Source organism: Ovis canadensis, chromosome 7 (assembly GCF_042477335.2).
Source record: "Ovis canadensis isolate MfBH-ARS-UI-01 breed Bighorn chromosome 7, ARS-UI_OviCan_v2, whole genome shotgun sequence".
Taxonomy (NCBI): Eukaryota; Metazoa; Chordata; class Mammalia; order Artiodactyla; family Bovidae; genus Ovis; species Ovis canadensis.
The window spans coordinates 73708723-73733331 of record NC_091251.1 but is presented as its reverse complement, the minus strand read 5'-3'; the positions used below and the strand labels follow the sequence as shown (position 1 = coordinate 73733331).

The 24609-nt window shown below is 37.5% G+C and overlaps 1 pseudogene; it reads right to left on the bottom strand.

Annotated features, from left to right (window-relative positions):
* Nucleotides 1-24609, bottom strand: part of LOC138444228 (voltage-dependent anion-selective channel protein 3 pseudogene) — a 109474-nt pseudogene that overhangs the window by 77750 nt on the left and 7115 nt on the right.

The window sequence follows — 24609 nt, the reverse complement described above, 5'->3', positions numbered from 1 at the left end:
TACAGACATTGAGTGATTCAAATGTCTCATTAAAGTCAAGCTTAATGTGATTCAAAATGTGTCATATTCATAACTCATTTGCCTACAACTGAACATTTCGATTTTTCAAATTTTTGTTAAGACAAATAACTTTAAAAATCATTATTATTGATAACTTTTTACCCTAGTATTATTTTTTGAGGTAGACTTCATGATCATATGTAATGATCATTTTAAGGTTCCATATATCTCTACACAGTCAGCAAAAACAAGACCAGGAGCTGACTGTAGCTCAGATCATGAACTCCTTACTGCAAAATTCAGAATTAAATTGAAGAAAGTGGGGAAAACCACTAGATCATTCAGGTATGACCTAAAACAAATCCCTTATAATTATACAGTGGAAGTGACAAATAGATTCAAGGGATTAGGTTTGATAGACAGAGTGCCTGAAGAGCTATGGACAGAGGTTTGTGACATTGTATAGGAGGCGGTGATCAAGACCATCCTCAAGAAAAAGAAATGCAAAAAGGCAAAATGGTTGTCTGATGAGGCCTTACAAATAGCTGAGAGAAGAAGAGAAGCTAAAACCAAAATAGAAAAGGAAAGATACATCCATCTGAACGCAGAATTCCAAAGAACAGCGAGGGGAGATAAGAGAACCTTCCTCAGTGATCAATGCAAAGAAATAGAGGAAAACAATAGAATGGGAAACACTAGAGACCTCTTCAAGAAAATTAGAGACACCAAATGAACAAAGCTAGCGGAGGTGATGGAATTCCAGTTAAGCTATTTCAAATCCTGAAAGATGATGCTGTGAAAGTGCTGCACTCAATATGCCAGCAAATTTGGAAAACTCAGCAGTGGCCACAGGACTGGAAAAGGTCAGTTTTCATTCCAGTCCCAAAGAAAGGCAATGCCAAAGAATGTTCAGACTACCACACAGTTGCACTCTTCTCACACGTTTGCAAAGAATGCTCAAAATTCTCCAAGCTAGGCTTCAACAATATATAAACTGTGAATTCCCAGATGTTTGAGCTGGATTTAGAAACGGCAGAGGTACCAGAGATCAAATTGCCAACATCTGTTGGATCATCGAAAAAGCAAGAGAGTTCCAGAAAAACATCTGCTTTATTGACTATGCTAAAGCCTTTGACTGTGTGGATCACAACAAACTGGAAAATTCTTAAAGAGATGGGTATATCAGACCACTTTACCTGCCTCCTGAGAAATCTGTATGCAGCTCAAGAAGCGCCAGTTAGAATCAGACAGGGAACAACAGACTGGCTCCAAATTGGGAAAGGAGGACATCAAGGCCGTATATATTGTCACCCTTCTTATTTAACTTTTACATCATGCAAAATGCTGGGCTGGATGAAGCCCAAGCTAGAATCAAGATTGCAAGGAGAAACATCAATAACCTCAGATACTCAGGTGACACCACCCTTACAGAAGAAAGCAAAGAGGAACTAAAGAGCCTCTTAATGAAAGCAAAGAGGAGAGTGAAAAAGCTGGCTTAAAACTCATTATTCAAAAAACTAAGATCATGGCATCCAACCCATTACTTCATGGCAAACAGATGAGGAAACAATGGCAAACTTTATTTTCTGGGGCTCCAAAATCACTGCAGATGGTGACTGCAGCCATGAAATTAAAAGACACTTACTTGCTCCTTGGACTGCAAGGAGATCCAACCAGTCCATTCTGAAGGAGATCAGCCCTGGGATTTCTTTGGAAGGAATGATGCTAAAGCTGAAGCTCCAGTACTTTGGCCACCTCACACGAAGAGTTGACTCATTGGAAAAGACTCTGATGCTGGGAGGGATTGGGGGCAGGAGGAGAAGGGGACGACAGAGGATGAGATGGCTGGATGGCATCATGGACTCGATGGACGTGAGTCTGAGTGAACTCCAGGAGATGGTGATGGACAGGGAGGCCTGGCGTGCTGTGATTCATGGGGTTGCAAAGAGTCGGACACGACTGAGCGACTGAACTGAACTGAACTGAACTGCTCCTTGGAAGAAAAGCTATGACCAACCTAGACAGCGTATTAAAGAGCAATGACATTATTTACCGGAAATGGTCCATCTAATCAAAGCTTTTCCAGTAGTCATGTATGGAAGTGAAGGTTGGACAATAAGCTGAGTGCCAAAGAATGGATGCTTTTGAACTGTGGTGTTGGAGAAGACTCTTGAGAGTCCCTTGGACAGCAAGGAAATCAAACCAGTCAACCCTAAAGGAAATCAACCCTCAATATTCATTGGAAGGACTGGTGCTGAAGCTGAAGATCCAATACTTTGGCCATCTGATGTGAAGAGCAGACTTATTAGAAAAGACCCTAATGCTGGGAAAGTTTGAAGGCAGGAGGGAAAAGGGAATGACAGAGGATGAGATGCTTGGAGAGCATCACCAACTCAACGGACATGAGTCTGAGCAAGCTCTGGTAGTTTGTGATGGACAGGGAAGCCTGGCGTGATGCAGCCCATGGGGTCACAAGGAGTTGGACATGAATGAGTTACTGAACTGAACTGGTATCTGTATTATTTATAATTAATAAAAGCTATCACTTCTTTGTAATTACTTTTGTTTTATATTTGATTGCATTGATCTGAATTCTCAGAAATATCAAATGCTAATTACTAACTCTAATATTCCTGCTCATTCAATAGTAATGAATTTAATTAAATGATACTGTTTAGAAATTTTATTAGCATGCTTGATACATCTTTAAGGATACTGGTATTTCTACTTTTCAAGAAATTTTTTGTTTTGTTTTTAATCAGAAATCAATCTTGAGTTCTGCTCAAAAACTTTATAATATTTATTCCAATATTTACATTACTTTACTTTAACACAATGTCCCCATTGAAATATCACTTTTATGTAACAGAATAAGAGTGACCTCATGCATGTACTGAGATATCAATACACTGATATTCAACTGCATTGAAAATGCAAAATATCCACACAGATATTCTCAGTTCCCACTGTGTCACAGCTTGAAAACTTTGTGATTTTCCAGATAACAAATAACAAAAATTTGTATTAAGATGTGGCAATGAAAATGATAATGAAAGGATAGATACTAAATACATTTCAAAGGAATAAGAACTGGCTAAACTTGACAAACAGTTATACGAGGCATGGAAGAATCAGGAAGCAAAAGAGTCTATGAGGATTATGAACCGAAGTGAATGGGAATCATATAGCATCATTTTTAACAGAAAGTCTCAACCTTTAGTATTGAGGCACACAAAGTGTCACAAGGATGTACTGCTGTTAATAAAGTCTCATAACTATGAATAATTTAGTTTTCATGAATTAAAGAGGATTTTCAAGTTTACCCCCAGAAAATATCACTTACTTTCACTCCTATATAATTTCTTCAGTGTAAAAGAGAATTTGATGGACATATTGCTAAAGGTAGGACTTTGTCTCTTACTCTGGTGCATACTTAGCGAATGAACATACACTTTATGAATGTAACAATTAAACATTTCCTACCCTGGACTTTCCTTCTTCAGAAGGAGAAAACTCTGGAAGAAAAGACGATTTGTTAATGGGAAAAATGATAATATTTATGTCATATGAAATACCTAGAAGGAAGCCACTTTTTGATGGAAGTTTGCTCACACCAGTAGATGCCCCATGTGTGAAAAGCTTCTCTTGCACATGCCACAACTTGTTAGACTATCCTATTCCATCTATGCAGAATTAGTGCTCCCTGTACTTTGCACTTGATTCTTTAAGGTTCCCTCTGAAACGTGAATCTGTTTTTCATGTTTATAGCTGCAGTATCCAGTAGAAGCACAAAACCTAGTTCAGTTACAAAATGGATGGTCTCTGAGGCCAAAACAGTCTTCTGCATTTCACTGAGAAATTTATATTAATTCACATTCCTTTGATAATTAATTTTATTGATATTAATGAGGATGGACTATTCATCCACTACTGCTATTGTATCTGTTTCGTAAAAGATATACATGGCTGGCAGAAAAGTAATGTTTTCCTAAGTAATTTTTCTAGATCCTAAACAAAATAATTTTTAAGGAAAATATTTTAAAATATATCTTAATTTTTTCAAATGAATATTTATTACGAGATTTTGTTAAGAGAGTATTGGAGGTTTTTAACCAAGTGAATATCTTAGGAAAGATAAAATAACACAGTACCAGTTTTTAAGTTTTGGATACATAGAACCACAGTTATCTATTTAAAACAATAATAATAATACCAGAAAAATTCAAAAGGTAGCTGTTTCTAGTGGATTAGGATATATTTTTATTTGGGGTTTTGCTCACATATATTTCAAAGTCATCTGCAAAGGGCATGTATTATAGTTTAATTTTTAAAGATCATTTTATTTACATCAAACTTTATATGTTTCTTTCATTTTATACCAGAGACTTTGTAATAGTTGAAGCAACTATATTTTAAAATGGATCCTCATAAAACCCCGATTCTGGGCTAGTATAGTGTGCCTCCTCCATAATGAAAGCACAGGATTATAGCTGTAAAATTGTTTTAAGCGCAGCATATGTGTATCTGTCCTTATTTTTTTAATGCAGATCAATAGAAAATACATGGTTTTATATGTTAGGTTTCAAATTAAGGACTACATTTTAGACACTCGTTTGCTTAACAAAATATATCTGTATTCAGAAAAAAATTATTTGCTGTGAAGCAGAGTAAAATTGATCAAGTATCCAAAGCATAAGTTAAAATTTATTTTTTGAGGAGTTATAGATTATTATCCCCGTTTGGATTTTACACCTCTATAAGTTCATGTATGTGCATGCTCAGTCACGTCCAACTCTTTGCAACCCCACAGAATGTAGCCCACCAGCTCCTCTGTCCTTGGAATTCTCCAGGCAAGAATACTGGAGTGGGTTGCCATTTCCTTCTCCAGGGGAATCTTCCTCACCCAGGGATTAAACCCACATATCTTGCATGTCCTTTATCGGCAGGCAGATTCTTTACCACTGAATCACCTGGGAAACCCCATACATGCAACCACAGAAAAATGGTTCTCAAAGTGCAATCTGCAAAAACTGGGGGCCCCCAAATTCAAAACTAATTTCATAATAATGCTCAGTTCATTTCAGTCACTCAGTCATGTCCGACTCTTTGCAACCGCATGGACTGCAGCACAACAGGCTTCCCTGTCCATCGCCAACTCCCTGAGCCCACTCAAACTCCTGTGCATCACATCAGTGAGGCCATCCAACTATCTCATCCTCTGTTGTCGCCTTCTCCTCCTGCCTTCTCTCTTTCCCAGCATCAGGGTCTTTTTCAGTAAGTCTGTTCTTCGCACCAGATGGCCAAAGTATTGGAGTTTCAGCTTCAGCATCAGTCCTTCCAATGAACATTCAGGACTGATTTCTTTTAGGATGGACTGGTTGGACTGGTTGGACTCCTTACAGTCCAAGGGACTCTTAAAAGTCTTCGCCAACAGCACAGTTTAATAATGCTAGGAAATTCTTTTCCTTTTGCACTCTCATTCTGCTGTAAGTGTGCAGTGGGATTTCACAGAGGCTATATACATGTGATATTAGAACAGATTAAATCCAGACACAATATAAGATTCCCAGAATCTTCCATTAAGCCAAGTTTTGAAGAGATTTGCAAAAACATAAAGCAGTGTTAATCTTTTTACTGATCTTTTTTTTTTTCCTTTGGAAAATAGTTGTTGTTCAAAGAAGTCATTTGTTTCAGTGTATAATAAATTTATTGTCTATTTTAAATGAATTAATATATAAGTAATTTTAAAATTGCTTTTAATTTCAAATATGATAAATTCAGAACCAACATAAATAAAAGTTTTCTTAATTGTAAAATTGTCTTGACACCAAAAAGTTTGAGTACACCTATACCACCAAGTTTAAGTAACCACTTGGTGACAGGACTATTTACTTCTTATGTTTTTAATCTTAGATCTAGACCTTCTTCTAGACCAGAGATAAGCAAATTTATTCTCTTGGCCATGCTCAGGCACTCAGTTGTGTTCAACTCTTTGCGGCCCCACGAACTCTAGCCCGCCAGGCTCCTCTGCCCATGGGATTTTCCAGGTTAGAATACCAGAGTGGGTTACCATTTCCTCCTCCAGGGGATCTTCCCAACTCAGAGATGGAACAAGCATCTCTTGCATCTCCTGCGTTGGCAGACAGATTCTTTACCACTAGCTCTACCTGGGAAAGCCCTGTTTGCCATATGGGCCTGTAAATATACTTTAGGCTTTGTAGGCCATATAATTTCTGCTGCAACTAGTCAAATCTGTCATTATATTGCTGAAGCATCTATAGTAGATACTATGTAAGCAAATGAGTGTGGTATTATTCAAATAAAACTTTGTTTACTAAGATAGATGGTGGGCCAGATTTAGCCACAGACTGTAAATGACCAACTCTTGCCCTAGTTTCAAATTTATTTTTTAGTGTGTATGCATATGTGTACATGGTGTGGAGGAAGGAAGTAGAAAAGTAACATTTATCTCTTATCTCTTTAGCATTTATTAAGAACTATATGCTTTATATATTATTTAAATAGTTACACTTCTGTGAGTTGGTTATAGATACTAATTTTTAATGCTATTTTATAGATGAGGAAACTATGATATAAAAATACGACATGCAGTAAGTACAAAAGCGACTTGGATTTGAATTCCAGTCTGACTTTCAGTTTGGCAGAATGCTTGCTATCACCATCAGCACCAGCATCAGGGGCAGTAAAAGCAACAGGTAGCATTTCCACAGTACTTCTTAGTACACAAGGTGCATTCACATAGATTACCTCATTTGATCTTCTTACACACACACACACAAACACACACAAAGAGCCAAAACCTCTGCAGCAGGTAGAACAAGTATTACTATTTCCAGTTCACAGAAGAAAATGGGGTTCAGACAGCAAAGCCACAATTCTGACCCATATATTTTTTGTTCCTAATTCAAATGTTCTGTTTTTATAGATCACATTGGAGGGTTTACCCATTTTAAGATTTCTGGAAATCAAATATTTCTCCTTTTTTTTTTGATACCTAATCTTTTAGCACAAACTTCAAAGTTATAAAATGTCCATTTCTCTGAAATGTACAAAATGGAACACAGATGAAAATGTGCATTTTATCTCCATCTCTATGAAATAGAATTCATGCTGAATCAATGGGAAAGCATCAAAGGTCAAAGAGATGGAAAAGACCTCAGCTTAGAATTAGTAACAATTTCAATGAGGTATTCTTCTTTGAAGCAGAAGGTAATGGGGCTACTAGGACATTCAAGTGACCCAGAGTTATAGTGGCTTTCATTCCTACAATAAATGAGAGCAGAAACCATTGCATCCTGTAGAACTGTGATGGTAATCTGTGAGCCTCTTATTGACCATTTTAAAAGTCCCAGATATACAAGTTGATATATCTCTTGGTGAAATATGTTTAGAACATGATAGTGTTAAGGACCCAGTGTAGATAAATATTTGCTTTAGGTTAAGAACAATTTACAAATCTATAAATTGACTGATAGTTTATATATCTTTCTTCTGAAAACACTGATAGCTAATTTAAGAAAGAAACTAAATAGAATAAAATATAAATTTATGGTAAGATTATTTAAAAAAAGGCTCTTTGTGCTAATGATGAAAGTGAAAGGGAATATTTAAGGTTCCAAATCACCCCAGCATATTTTCCTGATAGGGTCAATTTTAGCTAAATACTATCTTTAATGGCCCTCTCTCACTAGTCCTTGTAATGAGTATTCCCTTGCTGCCCATCAGCTACGCAGAGATCACCCATTGTCTAGATTTCTCTTCTTCTAATTGACTCTTACATGCTTTCCCCCACCCACTCAAAGAGGTGTGCTAGTAAAATAGCAGTAGGGAAGTGAGATGGATCACTTCCAACTTCTGTCATCAAGTCTTCAGACATCAGGGGCCAAGAGATGATTATTTAATGAAAAGGAAGTTGACATTATTTTAGTATGTAGTATTTAGTATTTTATGTAGTATTTAGTATTTGAGTATGTAGCAAGAAATATATGAGAAGGTGTGAAATAATGAAAAATATATAATCTTGTCTCTGCCTCCTGTATCTGGCATGTTGCTCCTAAATCCTTTATGATGGCCTAAGACAAGTTTCATTGTTGCTGTTCAGTCACTAAATTGTGTCCAACTATTTGTGACCTCATGGACTGCAGCACACCAGGCACCCCTGTCTTCTACTATCTCACAGAATTTGCTCAAATCCATGTCCACTGAATCAGTGATGCTATCTAATCATCTCATCCTCTGCTGCCCCCTTCTCCTTTTGCCTTCAATCTTTCCCAGCATCAGGGTCTTTTCCAATGAGTCAGTTCTTCGCAGCAGGTGGCCAAAGTTTTAGAGCTTCAGTTTTAGCATCAGTCCTTCCAATGAACATTCAGGGTTGATTTCCTTTAGGATTCACTGGTTTGATCTCCTTGCAGTACAAATGACTCTCAAGAGTCTTCTCCAGCACCACAATTCAAAAGCATCGATTCTTCAGTACTCAGTCTTCTTTACGGTACAACTTTCAGATCCATTCATGACTACTGGAAAAACCACAGCTAAGAGAAGTAGAAATATCTTTCTTTTTCTAATATTTTGTCTCTTTGACCTTGGTTTCTGAAGCTCCCAAATTCCTTGGAATTCACTGGATGACAATAGTGTCTTTAGTTCTAATGAGACAACTCTTGGCAGTCCCATTATTAACTTCATGTTGGGGGCTAACCACTAGAGACCAAGCCATGATTAGAAGCTGGAAACTCATGGCCTCGCCTTTTATACTCTGGGAAGGGGAGAGGGACTGGAGACTGAGTTAATCATTGATCATGTCTATGTGATGAAGTAAAGTGAAGTGAAAGTTGCTCAGTCATGTCCGACTCTTTGAGATCCCGTGGACTATACAGTCCATAGAATTCTCTAGACAAGAATATTGGAGTGGGTAGCCTTTCCCTTCTCCAGGGGATCTTCCCAAACCAGGGACTGAACCCAGGTCTTCTGCATTGCAGGGGTGTTCTTTACCAGCTGAGCCACAAGGGAAGTCTATGTGATGAAGCCTCCATAAAAAAAAAAAAAAAGCTACAGAGCTGGGAGAGCTTCTGGGTTGATGAATACATCCAGGTGCTGAGAGGGTGGCACACTCCAACTATAGGGAGACAGATGCTAGTGTGCTCAGAACTCTCCTGTACCTTGCTCTACATCTCTCTTCATCTGGCTATTTATCTATATCACTAATTATATCTTTTATAATAAACCAGTTAACATAAGTAAGTTTCCCTTGAGTTCTGTGAGCCATTATAACAAATAATAAAACTCAAGGAAGGGATTATAGGAATGTTGGTATATACAGCCTGACAGAAGTACAGTGACAACCTGAATTTATGATTGACATCTGAAGTGGGGGAAGTCTTGTGGGACAGAGCCCTTTACTTGTGAGATATGAAGCTATTGATATATCGAGGCAGATAGTGTCAGAACTGAATTGAATTATGGGACATCCACCTGGTGTTGGAGAACTGCTTGATGTGTGGAAACCCCACATATCTGATGTCAGTAGTGAAGTAGGTAGTAGTGTGAGAATAGAGGAGAAACACAGCATATTTTTACAACTTAGAAGAAAAAATTAAGCTACATACCCGGTAAAACGTTGATCCTGCAACAATTAATCAATTACAGAAAACTTAGCCAAAAGAGTAGCAGAAACCAAATTGCTCAAATCACTAAATTCAGCAAAACCCCTGGCAACCTACCACAATAACCAAAATCTCCTCAGCAGGGCTGAAGCCTAGGTGGTGTAATAGGTGTTTTCCATCATAATTTTCACGCTTCTCTGATAATTGTAACTTTGCTTTCCTGCTATGTTATACTTCTCATTCTCAGAAACTACTTAGAATTCTTGAGTGAAATCTTGTAGAAATCAAGCTGAGAGGACTCTGAGAAGAAATGATGAATGCTGAGTTATTCAGCCACTTGTGATTATTTTATTTAAAGCCAAATATTACTAAAATTTTGACAAGCTGTCATTGTACTCTTATCAAACTTCTTGAGGAATTTCAAGATGGAGACAAGCATAACTTTAGAAATATGAAAAGCAGGATGACAAAAATCAGTGGTTGATTTCTTAAGCTGATTTGGCCTCTGTGTGTGAAATCATGAAGGCAGGAGGAACACAACAGACTACTTGGCAACCATGTAATGGATTTTGTCTCAGATACAATACAGGCTTAAAATGGAATAGCTTGAAAAGAGTCCATCCCATCACAGAGGAGCTCCAAAACCAGGCTTCCTTATGATAATTTCTGTTCCAGAGAACTTTGGTTTTCAAATTCTAGTGTACCTAAAAATTACTTTGCTTCAAAAATACTATGCTGAGAGAAGGAAAACAGAAACAATTATCTATGGTAAGTTCCATGTTGCTAACGCTCAAGAACAGATATAACCAATGTATTTGAGAAAAGTCAGAATTGTGCTTAAACACAGTTGGAGTACTGAGAATTGACTGAAAAAGAGCAAGATGAACTTTCTGGGATAACAAAAAAATTGTTCTACATCTTGTTCTGGGTGGTCACCATACACAATTTACTACATACAGTTATGTCTCCATAAAGTACTATTTAAAAAATAATCTACTGGCTATCTAGTTAGAAATGCAAATTATTAAAACTCAATATCATGGATACTAATTCAGGAGATATAGGAGGATAAAGTCCTCAAATCCACAATTTGATCTTCAGTGGGGTAACTCTTAGATCATACTTTAAAATTTGCTGATAGATTAAACAATGCTTTACTTTTAAACAGAGCTACCTAGGGCCTTCCAGAGCATGTTGGAGATTTCTGCTCAGCTTTAGGAAGACTATACTAGGTTCTCCCCATACCATCTCTGCATTAGTCAAGTGGACTATTCTCTTATACCTCTAGTCTCCTTAAGATAATTAAAATGGAATAATAATTTCTGTCTCCTATCTCATTGCTGTGTCTCCTGGTCTATAGGTTCTTACATGAGCTGCTCATGGAGTTGAATCCTAATTTTTATGATTGACACTAGAGATTGCTGTATTTCCTGTTTGCAGGCTTCTACACAGTAACTGGCAGAGCTATCAGGGGTCATGGAAAAATGACAAAATTTTCTAACATTGATGAAAAATATATATATATACATATATGAAATTGTTATTACTTCTTTTCTCAACAAGAATGTCTATTGTCTGGAAGCTAACAAATTGTAAAGTAAAGACTGAAAACATGAACTTTAAAATGAGCTATTTTCTATTTCTTCTAGTTTTATTTTTTAAACTCTTATTTTATTGAATTGTTAAAAATAAAAATGATTGTTAAATATATTTAAATAGAATTGAATCAATCTAGCTTAATTGATTTAAAAATTTAGATAATTACCAAAATAATTATTACTATATATACACAAAAAAGTGAAGTTTTATATATAATTTAACACTAATGAATGAATGAATTAATACAGAAGCCATCAAATTTAACCAAATTATGAAAATACAGCTTTTAAAAAGCATTAAAAATTGGCAACTTTTTACACAAATTTCCAGTAGTATTTCACAACTATGAGGTTTTGGAGTCAAGGAAGAAGTTTTAGCAGAACTAAACAGAGAAATAAACAGTTCTACAAGAAGAATTGGAGATTTCAATACCCCTACTGCAATAATAGATAAAATAAACAGACAAAAGATAATAGAGGACTTGAACAGCACAATAAATCAACCAGGTATAACAGGTATATGCAGAATTCTTTACCAAATAACAACAAAATATATATTCTTCTCAAGTGCACATGGGTCATTTTTCCATACAGGACAATGTTAGGACACAAATGAAGTCTCCAACACAATGATATGAAGTTAGAAACCAATAACAGAGAAAACTGCAGAATTCGCAAATCAGTAGAAATTTTTTTAAAAATCAATTAATCAAAGAATTCAAAGAGAAATTAGAAAATACTTATAGACCAATGAAAACAAAAATACAATATATCAAATTGATGGGACACAGTGAAAGGAGTGCTGCTGCTGCTAAGCCGCTTCAGTCGTGTCCGACTCTGCGACCCCATAGAAGGCAGCCCACCAGGCTCCGCCGTCCCTGGGATTCTCCAGGCCAGGGTACTGGAGTGGTTTGCCATTGCCTTCTCCAAAAGGAGTGCTAAGGGGGAAATTTACAGGTATAAATGCTATAAAAAGAAACAAGATCTCAAATCAGCAACCTAACCTTATAACTTAAAGAACTAGAAAAAGAGTAACAAACTAAACCCAAAGCTACCAGAAGAAAAGATATAATAAAGATTTAAGGTTAGTACAGAGATAAACAATATGGAGAATAGAAAAATCAACAAAACCAAAAGTTGGTTCTCAGAAAAGATTAACAAAATTAGCAAACCTTTAGTTAGATGAATTAAGAAAAGAGGAAAAAAGACTCAAAATATTAAAACCAGAAATGAAAGGGAGGACATTACTGTGGTATTGAGATCTATAAGAAATATATTTTTGATCTTTGGCTCAGTTTCTGACACAGAATTCCTAAAATCCTTGAGATTTCTTGCAATAAATGTGTCTTTTGTTATGTTAATGAGGTTACTTTGGGAACAGGATTGGTTGGTTGTCAGTGGAGCCAACTTCCCACTCCCAACTTTTAGTCAGTCCCATTACCAACTTCTAGGAAGAGAAGAGGAGAGGGACTGGAGATTAATCAATCACCAATGGCCAACAATGTAATCAATCCTGCCTATGTAATGAAGCCTCCATAAAAACCCAAAATAATGAGGATTGGAGAGATTCCAGGTTGGCAAACATCTGGCAATTTAGGGGACAGTGTTGCAGCTAGAGAGGGCATGAAAGTGCCACACACTCCCCCCATACCTTGCACCATACATCTCTTCTATCTGGCTACTCCCAAGTTATATCCTTTTATAATAAACCAGTGATCTATTAAGTAAAACGTTTTTCTGAGTTCTGTGAGCTACTTTAGCAAATTGAGGGCTTCTCAGGTGGCTCAGTGGTAAAGAATCACCTGCCAGTGCAGGAGATGCAGGAGACACGGGTTCGATCCCCAGACGGGGAAGATCCCCTGGAGGAGGAAATGGCAACCTGCTACCTGCTCCAGTATTCTTGCCTAAAAAATCCCATGTACAGAGGAGCCTGGTGGGACACAGTCCATGGTGTCACAAAAAGTGGGACACAACTGAGTAACTGAACACACACACATTACACTAGCAAATTAGTCAAACCTACAGAGGAAGTCATGGGAACTTCTGAACTATACTCAGTCATTCAGAAGTACAGGCAACAACCTGGACTTGTCACTGGTATCTTAAGTTCAAGAAAGCTATTTTTGGAACCTCCAATCTATAGCAAATGGAGCAGAAACACCAGTGATAACCTGCTGATACCTGAGAATTTCTTGATGTTGTGTGGGAAATCCCCACATGAATATTGGGATTGAATCCAGAAATCCAAAATAATTGCTAACAATTCTATAAAAATGACTATACAAAAGTATTAAGAGCAATTATACAAGTATAAGTTATATAATCTAGATGAAAATACTAGAAACACAAAACCTATCAAGACTAAACCAGAAAATCTGAGACTAACCATATATAGAATATCTGAATAGACCTATAATTAGAAAGGAGATATGTACCAAACATTCAAAGAACTAAAATTCTTTCTCAAACTTATCCAAAAATTGAAGAGAAAACTTTCCAACTAGTTCTGTGAGGCTGGCAATACCTTGATAGCAAAGTCAGACAAAGACACTGGGAAAAAAACTACAGATCAATATCCCTTAAGAATATTGTGAGGAAAAAACCTTCATAAAGTACTAGCAAATGGAATTTGATCACATATTAAAAGATTATACACTATGACCAAGTGTGATTTATTTCTGGAATGCAAAGATGGTTAACATATAAAAACCAGTTGATGAAATAGACCATATTAACAGAATAGAGGACTAAATCAACACAATCAACTAAATATATGCCAAAAATAAAAATAAAAATTATCTGACAAAACTCATTTTCACAAACACTCAAAAAATTAGGAATAGAGGGAAACTACCTCAACATAACAAAACCAATATATGAAAAACTCACAGAAAATATCATACTCATTATAAAAAACTGAAAGCTTTTCCTACAAAGTCATGAGCAGAGCAGTTAACCTGATTTTCCCACTTCTATTCAACATAGTACTGAGACACTTGGTCAGAACAATAAGGCAAGAAAAGCAAATTAAAAGCATCCAGATAGGAAGGAAGAAGTCCAATGATCCCTGTTAACAGATGATATGATCTTATATATGAATAACTTCAAATACTAAAAAGAAAGGTTAACAAAAAAAAACCCTGTTAGAACTAATAAATTCAGCAAAGTAACTGGATAAAAAGTGAACACCCAAAACTCAGTTCCATTTTTATACAGTAATAATGAACACAACTAAAAAGAAATTAGGAAAATGATTCCATTCAATGGTATCAAAAAGATTAAAGTACTTAGGAATCAATTTAACCAAGGAATTGGAAAACATATAAAGAAAACTATTAAACAGGTGAAAGAAATTAAAGATATTCTTAAAAATAGAAATAAAGCTCATGTTAGTGGATTAAAAGACTTAATATTATTTAACATTCTTAAAATGATAATATTACCGGAAATGATTTACAGATTTAATACAAAACCTATCAAAGCCCCAGTGATTTTTTTGTAGAAATAGAAAACCCATGCTAAAATTCATGTGAAATCTCAAGGGACACTGAATAGTTAAAAGAATCCTAAAACAGATCAAGAAAGCTAGAGGACTTACATTTCCTGATTTTAGAGCTAAATGCAAAACAAAACTACAGTAATCAGAAGAGTATAGTACTGGTCAGTATATTAAAATGATTTTCAATAAGGATGCTAAAACCATTAAGAAAAAAGACAGTTTTTCCAACAAATGGTTGCAGGAATCCTGGATATTCACTTGCAAAAAAAAGTTGCATTTTTACCTAAGACCATATACAAAAACTACTTCAAAACAGATCCATGATCCAAGCTTTACAATGTCAGATTAGCAACAATTTCTTGGGTATGACACCAAAGGCACAGATAACAAGAGGAAAAATATGATGATGTTTTTTAAAAAATTCAAAGACACTATCAAATTCAAAGTATATCCAAAGACACTATCCACAGAGTACAAAGACAACCTACAGAATGGGAGAAAATATTTGCAAATCACTTTTCTTATAAGGACTTAATATTTTAAATATATAGATAACTCCTAACACTCAAAATCAAACACAAAACAACCCAATTCAAACATAGGGAAAGAACTTGAACAGTCATTTCTCCAAAGAAGATACACAAATTGCCAATAAACACATAAAAAATGCTCAACATCATCAACCCTTAGGAATACGCAAAGCAGAACTATTTAATACAATGAAATACTATCGCACACCTAGTAGGATGGTTGCTATCAAAACAAAAACAGAAAATAATAAACACTAGTGAGGACGTGGAGAAACTATAAACACTTGTGCACTATTAATGAGAATGAAAAATGATATAACCATTAAGGAAAACAGTATGATGCTTCCTCAAAAAAAAATTATCATAAAAATAATCCAAACAATTTCACTTCTGGATATACACTGAAAAGTATTTGAAGCAGAATCTCAAAGAGATATTTGTACACCCATGGTCGTGGCAACATTGCTCACAATAGCTAAAAAGTGAAAGCAATTGAAGTCTCCATTGGTGGATGAACAGATAAGCAAATGCAGTAAAAGGAGGAAGGAAATGGAAAGAAATACTGCAATATGCTACAATATGAACAAACACTGAGGGCATATACTAAGTAAAATATGCCAGTTACAAAAAGACAAATACTATGTATTCCATTTATATGAGGTCAAAATCCTACAGATACAAAATGAAACAGTATTAATAGTTGCTTGGGAAAATGGGATGGGGAGTTATTGTTTAATGGCACAGTTTCAGTATTGTAAGAGGAAAAGTGGAAAAGAGTTCTGGAAAGGATAGTGATAAAGATTGCACAAAAATGTAAATTTTACCTAACTAATGCCACTGAGTTGCACACTTCAAAAGATGCTTAACATAAAATTGTACATGTATTTTACAACAATAAAAAAATTGTGGACTTCCCTCATGGTCCAGTGGTTAAGAATCCACCTACCAATGTGGGGACATGGGTTGTACCCCTGGTCTGGGAAGACCCCACATGCCTCAGGGCAGCTAAGCTCCTGCCCCACAACTACTGAAAGTCACACACCTTATGTTCTGCAGCAAGAGAAGAAGTGCTTCTCACTGCAAGGAGAAGCCCACTCACCCCTAGGAAGAGTAGCCCCCGTTTGGCACAACTAGAGAAAGCCTGCACACAGCAGTGAAGCCCCAGGATGGCCAAAAATGAATGAATGAATTTTAAAAACTGAATTAATGTACTGTAAGACCACTAAGGGTTGTGCTCTCAAAATAAGTGGAATATAAAGGTATCTGGAAACTTCCAACTGGACTTGCAAACAAATTGATATGTAAATTACAGGTTATTTATTTAACATACCTTTCATTTTAAAGCACAGAGTACTATTTATCATATAACAAATTATGTAACAAAATCCTTGTATGTACTATTCATATTTAAGCCACACTTATAATTCACTGTATTTGTTTCAGATTATATTCTTCATTTATGGGAAAAAAATTGTACAGATACAGCTAAACCCACCCCAGATCTACTTCTCTTCTTCTCTTCTAAAAGGGAACTACTATCCTAAAGCCAGGAAATATTATTTTAATTAATGTTTATATAGTTCTATTAAGTATGTAGGCATCTTGAAACAATACATGTGGGGCGGCTATTTACATAAAGGGCATTTCTCTTTTTTAAAAACTTTTTTTTACTCTGTATCAGGTTTTTGAGTTTTATTTGCATAGATTTGGAAAAAACAAAAAGCCAAGAAACCTCGCCTGAGTCTGGCTAGGTTACCGAGCCAACCTGAGCAGTCAGACAACCTGAGGGGATAACCTGAGGGGACAACTTGAGGAGAAGACATTTGAACGCTCAGAACTCACGGATCCAGACTAGGAATTGTGGGAAGGCTCCAGAAGAAGTTGCCAGGGCAAATGGGCGTGGTGGAAAACCTCATCTCCTCCCATTCCCCCTCCTGCGTGCCCCACATATCTGACCCCGAGCTCAGAAGATAGGGAATCGCACCTGTAGACACCGACCAAGGACCACAGGACTTCGGGTGCCAAGACCAAGTCGTCGTGGCGGCGGGACGCTCACACGGCAGGCCTTCACAGGGAAGCGGTCATAGCTGCGTCCAGAGAGCACAAGTGCCGGTTGCACCTGGTGACGCTATCAACCAGGTGAGGAGCAACAGGAAGCGCGGAAGCGCGGGGGAGGCCTTGGGTGGGCGTGGTTTGTCCCTGAGCTCTGCCCAGAACATGGCCTCCAAGAGGTCCCACACCAAGACATGCTCGGCAGACTAGCCTTACCCAGAGAAAAACCCAGTAGAGCTAGTTAAATCACTTTGATTTCAGTGTAATATTTGGTTGATTAAATATATCTCGTGTTATTAAAAAGTCAAGTTGTTTGCAATTTTTCCTGTTAAAATGTTGCTGTATAAAGAAATCCTACTATATGTATATGCGTGCAAAATTTTTTCTAGGATAGAAAATAAGAGAAATTATTATATCATAGGGGCTTCCCCAGTGGCTTAGTGGTAAAGAATCTGCCTGCAATGCAGGAGAAGAGGCAAGAGCCACGGGTTCCATCCCTGGGGATCTCTGGATTGGGAAAATTCCCTGGAAAAGGAAATGGCAGTCCACTTCAGTATTCCTGCCTGGAAAATTTCATGGACAGTGGATCCTGGCAGGCTACAGGCTACAGGCTACAGGATCCATGGGGTCACAAAAGAGTCTGACAGGACTTAGTGACTAAACACATACAATATATCATAGAGAATGCTTATCTTAAACTTTAGGAGGTATTCTAAATTGCTCTTCAAAGAGAGATTACTTAAAATCATTCTTTGTTTGCAAAATTCTAATATATTAAGGAAAGCAACAAAGTTCTTTAGAAAGAGACTTGGAAAAGTGACATGGGTCAGGCCAACTTAATTAGAAATACCTCACCACCATTTTCTTCTAAGATAACTCATATTCTAAAACTGGTTAAGATAAACGTGCATTTCATTTAAAATGCCTTTTGGTACACTGCTAAGAAGCCTTCTAATGACATGGAAGAGAGAATAAACTACTGAGAATTCCAACAATAAATTCAAAGTATGTCTTCACTAAGGAAATGAAATAGATGCAGGAGCAAAATATATACATAATTGCTCATTCTAAGACACTTCAGTAACATCCGATTCTTTGCAACCCTATGGATGGTAGCCCACCAGGCTCCTCTGTCCATGCGATTCTCCCAGCAAGAATACTGGAGTGGGTTGCTATGCCTTCCTCCAGGGAATCTTCACAACTCAGGGATCAAAACCACATCCCCTTCATTGCAGGCATTTCTTAAACCACAGAGCTTTGCTAACTCACTCACTCACCAGGGAGTTCCACAGGTGCAGGTTGCACCGGGAGAAGCTATCATCCAAGGGAGGAGCAACACGGGAAGGGAAGGGGAGGGGGAGATCCCACTCTTTGTGACCCCCATAGACTGTAGCCCACCAGACTTCTCTGTCCATAGGATTCTCCAGGCAAGAAGACTGGCGTGGGTCATTTCAAGTCAGTTTTCATTTAAAGTGTGAAACATGTGTCAATATGTGTTGAGGTTCCTCTTTTCTTTTTTCCATCTCTTTTTTTTGTTTTGTTTTTAAGTATGGAGATATCCAGTTGTTCTAACACCTGGACAAAGACATATTTGTTCAAAGACAACCATCTGTCCATTTACTGGCCTAGGCAATTTTATCAAAAATAAACTGATCATATATGTGATCATATATGTTGCATCCTTTCAACAACCCCATACTTTTTTAGTTACCACAGTTTATGAATAATCTTGAAATTAGGTAGTTTGAATGCTCTAACCTCAGACTTTTATGCATAATCATTTTATTTATTCTAGTTGCTTTGCCTTTCCATATAAATTTCAGAATCTTCTTGTCAATATCTATAAAAACACTTGCTGAGATTTTCATTGAGATAAATATATAGATCAAACTGGAGGGAAGTGACATCTTAATTCTCATCTTCAATTCCAGAACACAGACTATATCTCTCTCATATCAAGGCATATATAGCAGAAACTGTATTTCTTTTATCAGTGTTTTGTAGGATTAGGAGGCTTTATTTGTATCAATCAGATATGGAAACAACTCAAACAAATGCTCATCAATACATAAATAGGAAAACAGATTTTGGTCTCTGTACTGTGGAATACTACTCAGCAGTAAAAAGAAGAAATTATTGATAGAAACATACAAGAACATATCTGGATTTTATAAGTAATTATGCTCCATGAAAGAAGTCAGTCAAAAAATACTGCATTCTGTATGATTTTATGTATTTAAAGCTCTATAAACGTAAAGCTAATCAATACTGACAGAAAGAACATCAGTAGTCGCCTGGGTATGGGTTGAAGGTTGACAGAAGAGAGTAGAACTGAGGATTTACAAGGAGACACAGGTAGATTTTTGGGGGTGATGGATATGTTCCTTCTTTTGTGGTAATGGTTCATGGGTGTACACATAGCTCAATACTGATCAAATTATACAATTTAAGTGCTTACAATGCATTGTATGACACATATAACTCAATGAAGCTTGCTTGTTTTACTTTGTATTGCTAAATTTGGTTCTGCATATTTGACAACACGCTAATAGCCATTACATCACCTGTCCCATATTTTCTCCCCAAAGAGGAATTTGAAGACTTCATGACAGAATCAATACATGGAGTTCTAGTAACAAAACAGGACCAGTTCTCACAGGTCTACATTTTCTAAATATATTCAGATCACAAAGTAACCACATAATCACACATTTATAACTAAATACTCATCTAAGTTAAAGGAATATTTTTCCCCCTGGAAGTCATAAATTGTAACAATATATTGCATTAGGTAATCACAATTTTGAAGAATAGATGGTGTCCTATTCAGAGTGGTTACTTAGGACATTATAATGGCAGTGTTCCATTCATCACAGCAAATAGAAGACATGACACAAATACAATAGAAAGGTCATTAATGTAGAAAGGTTTTAAAACTGTCATCAGATCCATTAGATTTGCTACCAGTATTTTACATAAAAATTGCCTGCTGTGAGGATATGCTACCTGAGATTAGATATTTGAAGAAAATAAAATTAGATACTTGATTGCTAGATGGCATAGCTGTTAAAAGGCCAGACACAAATATATATGAGTAGAAGCTTGATGCATTGAAGGCAGAAATGTCAAGAGACAAATTTCCTTGAGAAATAGCCTGATTCTTTGGTTAGGAGCTGAAATAAGATGGAAACCCATTTTTCAAAACAAACCTGAGGATTATCATTTTTGTCTATCATGGAAAAATATTCATCAATACGTTCATATACTGTGGGTTCAGCCAAGTAATTCAATCAAGTAAGTTGTCAAAGTGACCTTTGTTCTCTTCTTTTTTAAACCTTGACATGGAAAATGTCACTAGGAAGCTGTTCAAACTCTTGTGGTGTGTACTCTGATAAAGATCCAATATAAACAGATTAGTGCACAGTGTATTTCAGTTTTTAATAACTAGTGTGGTGGAAGGCTAATATGTGTGTGTTCAGTCATGTCCAACTCTTTGCAGCCCCAAGGACTGTAGCCCACCAGGCTCCTCTGTCCATGGGATTTCCCAGGCAAAAATACTGGGGCAGGTTGCCCTTTCTTTCTCCACGGGATCTTCCTGACCCAGGGATCGAACCCGCCTCTTGCTAGTCTGCTGCACTGGCAGTCAGGCTCTTTACCACCAGTGCCGCCTGAGAAGCCCTGCTAGCAGGAGGAATTCTGTTTATTACAAAACTATATACATCTGGTGTCTGTCTGGCAAGATGAGCTTTTTAGAGTTCTGGAATGAACCTTGTCTTAGCCATTATGTTCAGTATTAGCAGAATTATTCAGAAAAAAAGAATACATATTTTATAAGGCAGCGACTGAAAGGAGAAGAAAGTTTTGCCCAGTAGGTTATCATAATAGGATTTTAATAAATTTATGTCAGGGCTGTGATAAAATTTGGTTAATTCTCAGATCATTCTTTCACCTACTTGAAAATTCATTCATACCTCTTCTATGATTAGCATCACTCACCAGGATGAGGTCACAATTCTATGTAGAGCCCAAGGGTTCTCACTTAGCTGGACTCTGAATGCAAAACATGTGAAAAGGGAATTAGAATAAAACCACCAGTGAGTATGCCAAGAAAGCACTGTTGCCTTCAAAAGCAATATGGTTGGACTTAAGACAGCCCAAGAATGGTTCAAAGCTATTGCCTCCTGCCCCTGACTTTTCCCCTTAATAAAGGATATTGGCAGTAGATGGGGTGGCTTACAGAGTGATCCCTTTCAATTTAATGGACACCTAGTCCAAACTTAGAAAAGGCAGAGGAAACAGAGATCAAATTGCCAGCATCCTCTGGATCATCCAAAAAGCTAGAGAGTTCCAGAAAAACATCTATCTCTGCCTTATTGACTATGCCAAAGCCTTTGACTGTGTGGATCACAATAAACTGTTGACAATTCTGAAAGACATGGGAATACCAGACCACCTGACCTGCCTCTTGAGAAATCTGTATGCAGGTCAGGAAGCAACAGTTAGAACTGGACATGGAACAACAGACTGGTTTCAAATAGGAAAAGGAGTACATCAAGGCTGTATATTGTCACCCTGCTTATTTAACTTATATGCAGAGTACATCATGAGAAACGCTGGGCTGGAAGAACCACAAGCTGGAATCAAGATTGCCAGGAGAAATATCAATAACCTCAGATATGCAGATGAGGAGCACCAAAGAATTGATGGCTTTGAACTGTGGTATTGAAGAAGACTCTTGAGAGTCCCTTGGACTGCAAGGAGGTCCAACCAGTCCATCCTAAAGGAGATTAATCCTGGGTGTTCATTGGAAGGACTGATGCTGAAGCTGAAACTCCAATACTTTGGCCACCTCATGGGAAGAGTTGACTCATTGGAAAAGACTCTGATGCTGGGAGGGATTGGGGGCAGGAGGAGAAGGGGACAACAGAGGATGAGATGGCTGGATGGCATCACTGACTCAGTTTGAGTGAACTCCGGGAGTTGGTGATGAACAGGGAGGCCTGGCGTGCTGCAATTCATGGGGTCACAAAGAGTTGGACACGACTGAGTGACTGAACTGAACTGAGTCCCAACAACCCCTGTACTTTTCTCTAATTCTGTAGTCATTTATGCTGTGCCTGTGGACATACAGTTGATAACACTACAGTCTGTATTTACACAGTATAGTACTAACATCAGGGGATTTCTGAATCATTTAAATCACACAATTCATCAAAATGTTCATCACTGAGAAAAAGGACCCTATATGGGTTTTCTTTTCTTTTTTCTGCTTTATTCTACATTTCAGTTCAGTTCAGTTCAGTCGCTCAGTCGTGTCTGAATCTTTGGATCTCCTTGCAGTCCAAGGGACTCACATGAGTCTTCTCCAGAACCATAGTTCAAAAGCATCAATTCTTTGGCACTCAGCTTTCTTCACAGTCCAACTCTCACATCCATACATGACCACTGGAAAAACCATAGCCTTGACTAGACAGACCTTTGCCAGCAAAGTAATGTCTCTGCTTTTCAATATGTTATCTAGGTTGGTCATAACTTTCCTTCCAAGGAGTAAGCGTCTCTTAATTTCGTGGCTGCAGTCACCATCTGCAGTGACTTTGGAGCCCCAAAAAATAAAGTCTGACACTGTTTCCACTGTTTCCCCATCTGTTTCCCATGAAGTGATGGGACCAGATGCCATGATCTTCGTTTTCTGAATGTTGAGGTTTAAGCCAACTTTGTCACTCTCCTCTTTTCACTTTCTCTAGTTCCTCTTCACTTTCTGCCGTAAGAGTGGTGTATCTGCATATCTGAGGTTATTTATATTTCTCCCAGCAATCTTGATTCTAGCTTGTGGTTCTTCCAGCCCAGCGTTTCTCATGATGTACTCTGCATATAAGTTAAATAAGCAGGGTGACAATATACAGCCTTGACGTACTCCTTTTCCTATTTGGAACCAGTCTGTTGTTTCATGTCCAGTTCTAACTGTTGCTTCCTGACCTGCATAGTATTTCAAATGAGTCTGCTCTAACTTTTCAAAGAGGAAAAGCCAAAGACAACTTTAAAATATGGTAAATTCTAAACACAGAAAAGTAGTTAATTACAGGGAAACTTTAAATAGACATTATACATAATGAGGAGGCAATGGCAACCCACTCCAGTACTCTTGACTGGAAACTCTCATGGATGGAGGAGCCTGGTAGGCTGCAGTCCATGGGGTCACTGCGAGTTGGACCCGACTCAGTGGCTTCGCTTTCACTTTTCACTTTCATGCATTGGAGAAGGAAATGACAACCCACTTCAGTGCTCTTGCCTGGACAATCCCAGGGAGGGAGGAGCCTGGTGGGCTGCCATCTATGGGGTCGCACAGAGTCAGACGAGACTGAAGCGACTTAGCAGCAGCAGCAGCAGCAGCATACATGTGACCATTTGGACACATAATGAAGCAAAACAGGATGAGGAATGACCTACCATCTGACAAATCACTGCAACCTTCCAGTAAACATCTTTAGTTTAGGTCATTGGTTCCTAATTCATCATTTCATGTAAATCAGAGACTTTTTACTTTATGTTACTTTGAAAGAAGAAGGAAATCTTTATCTCAGTTGGTAACATTATTCGTTGCAGACGATCTGTTTTGTTTCTGTGGTCAGTCTTGGGAACCATCTTGTGAGCCAACTGGTATTATTAGTAAAAGAGGGTGCATTCGAATGAGAGGCAGAATACTCTTCATAAGTCTAGTTTGTGATAACCTTCCTCTTAATTCTATTTTGTGTTCTGTAAACCATTTGAGTATATCCTACTTTGGGAATGTAATTGGAAATACTCTATCTAATCTGTTTTTAAATTGACAATTTAGGTTGGGAAATTGCCGTGGGCCATTTATCAATAACTTACTCAGTTCAGTTCAGTTGCTCAGTCCTGTCCAACTCTTTGCAACCCCATGAATCGCAGCATGCCAGGCCTCCCTGTCCATCACCAACTCCTGGAGTTCACTCAGACTCACGTCCATCGAGTCAGTGATGCCATCCAACCATCTCATCCTCTGTCGTCCCCTTCTCCTCCTGCCCCCAATCTCTCCCAGCATCAGAGTCTTTTCCAATGAGTCAATTCTCCGCATGAGATGGCCAAAGTACTGGAGTTTCAGCTTTAGCATCATTCCTTCCAAAGAAATCCCAGGGCTGATCTCCTTCAGAATGGACTGGTTGGATCTCTTTTCATTTAACTTATATGCAGAGTACATCATGAGAAACGCTGGGCTGGAAGAAGCACAAGCTGGAATTAAGACTGCTGGGAGAAATATCAATAACCTCAGATATGCAGATGACACCACC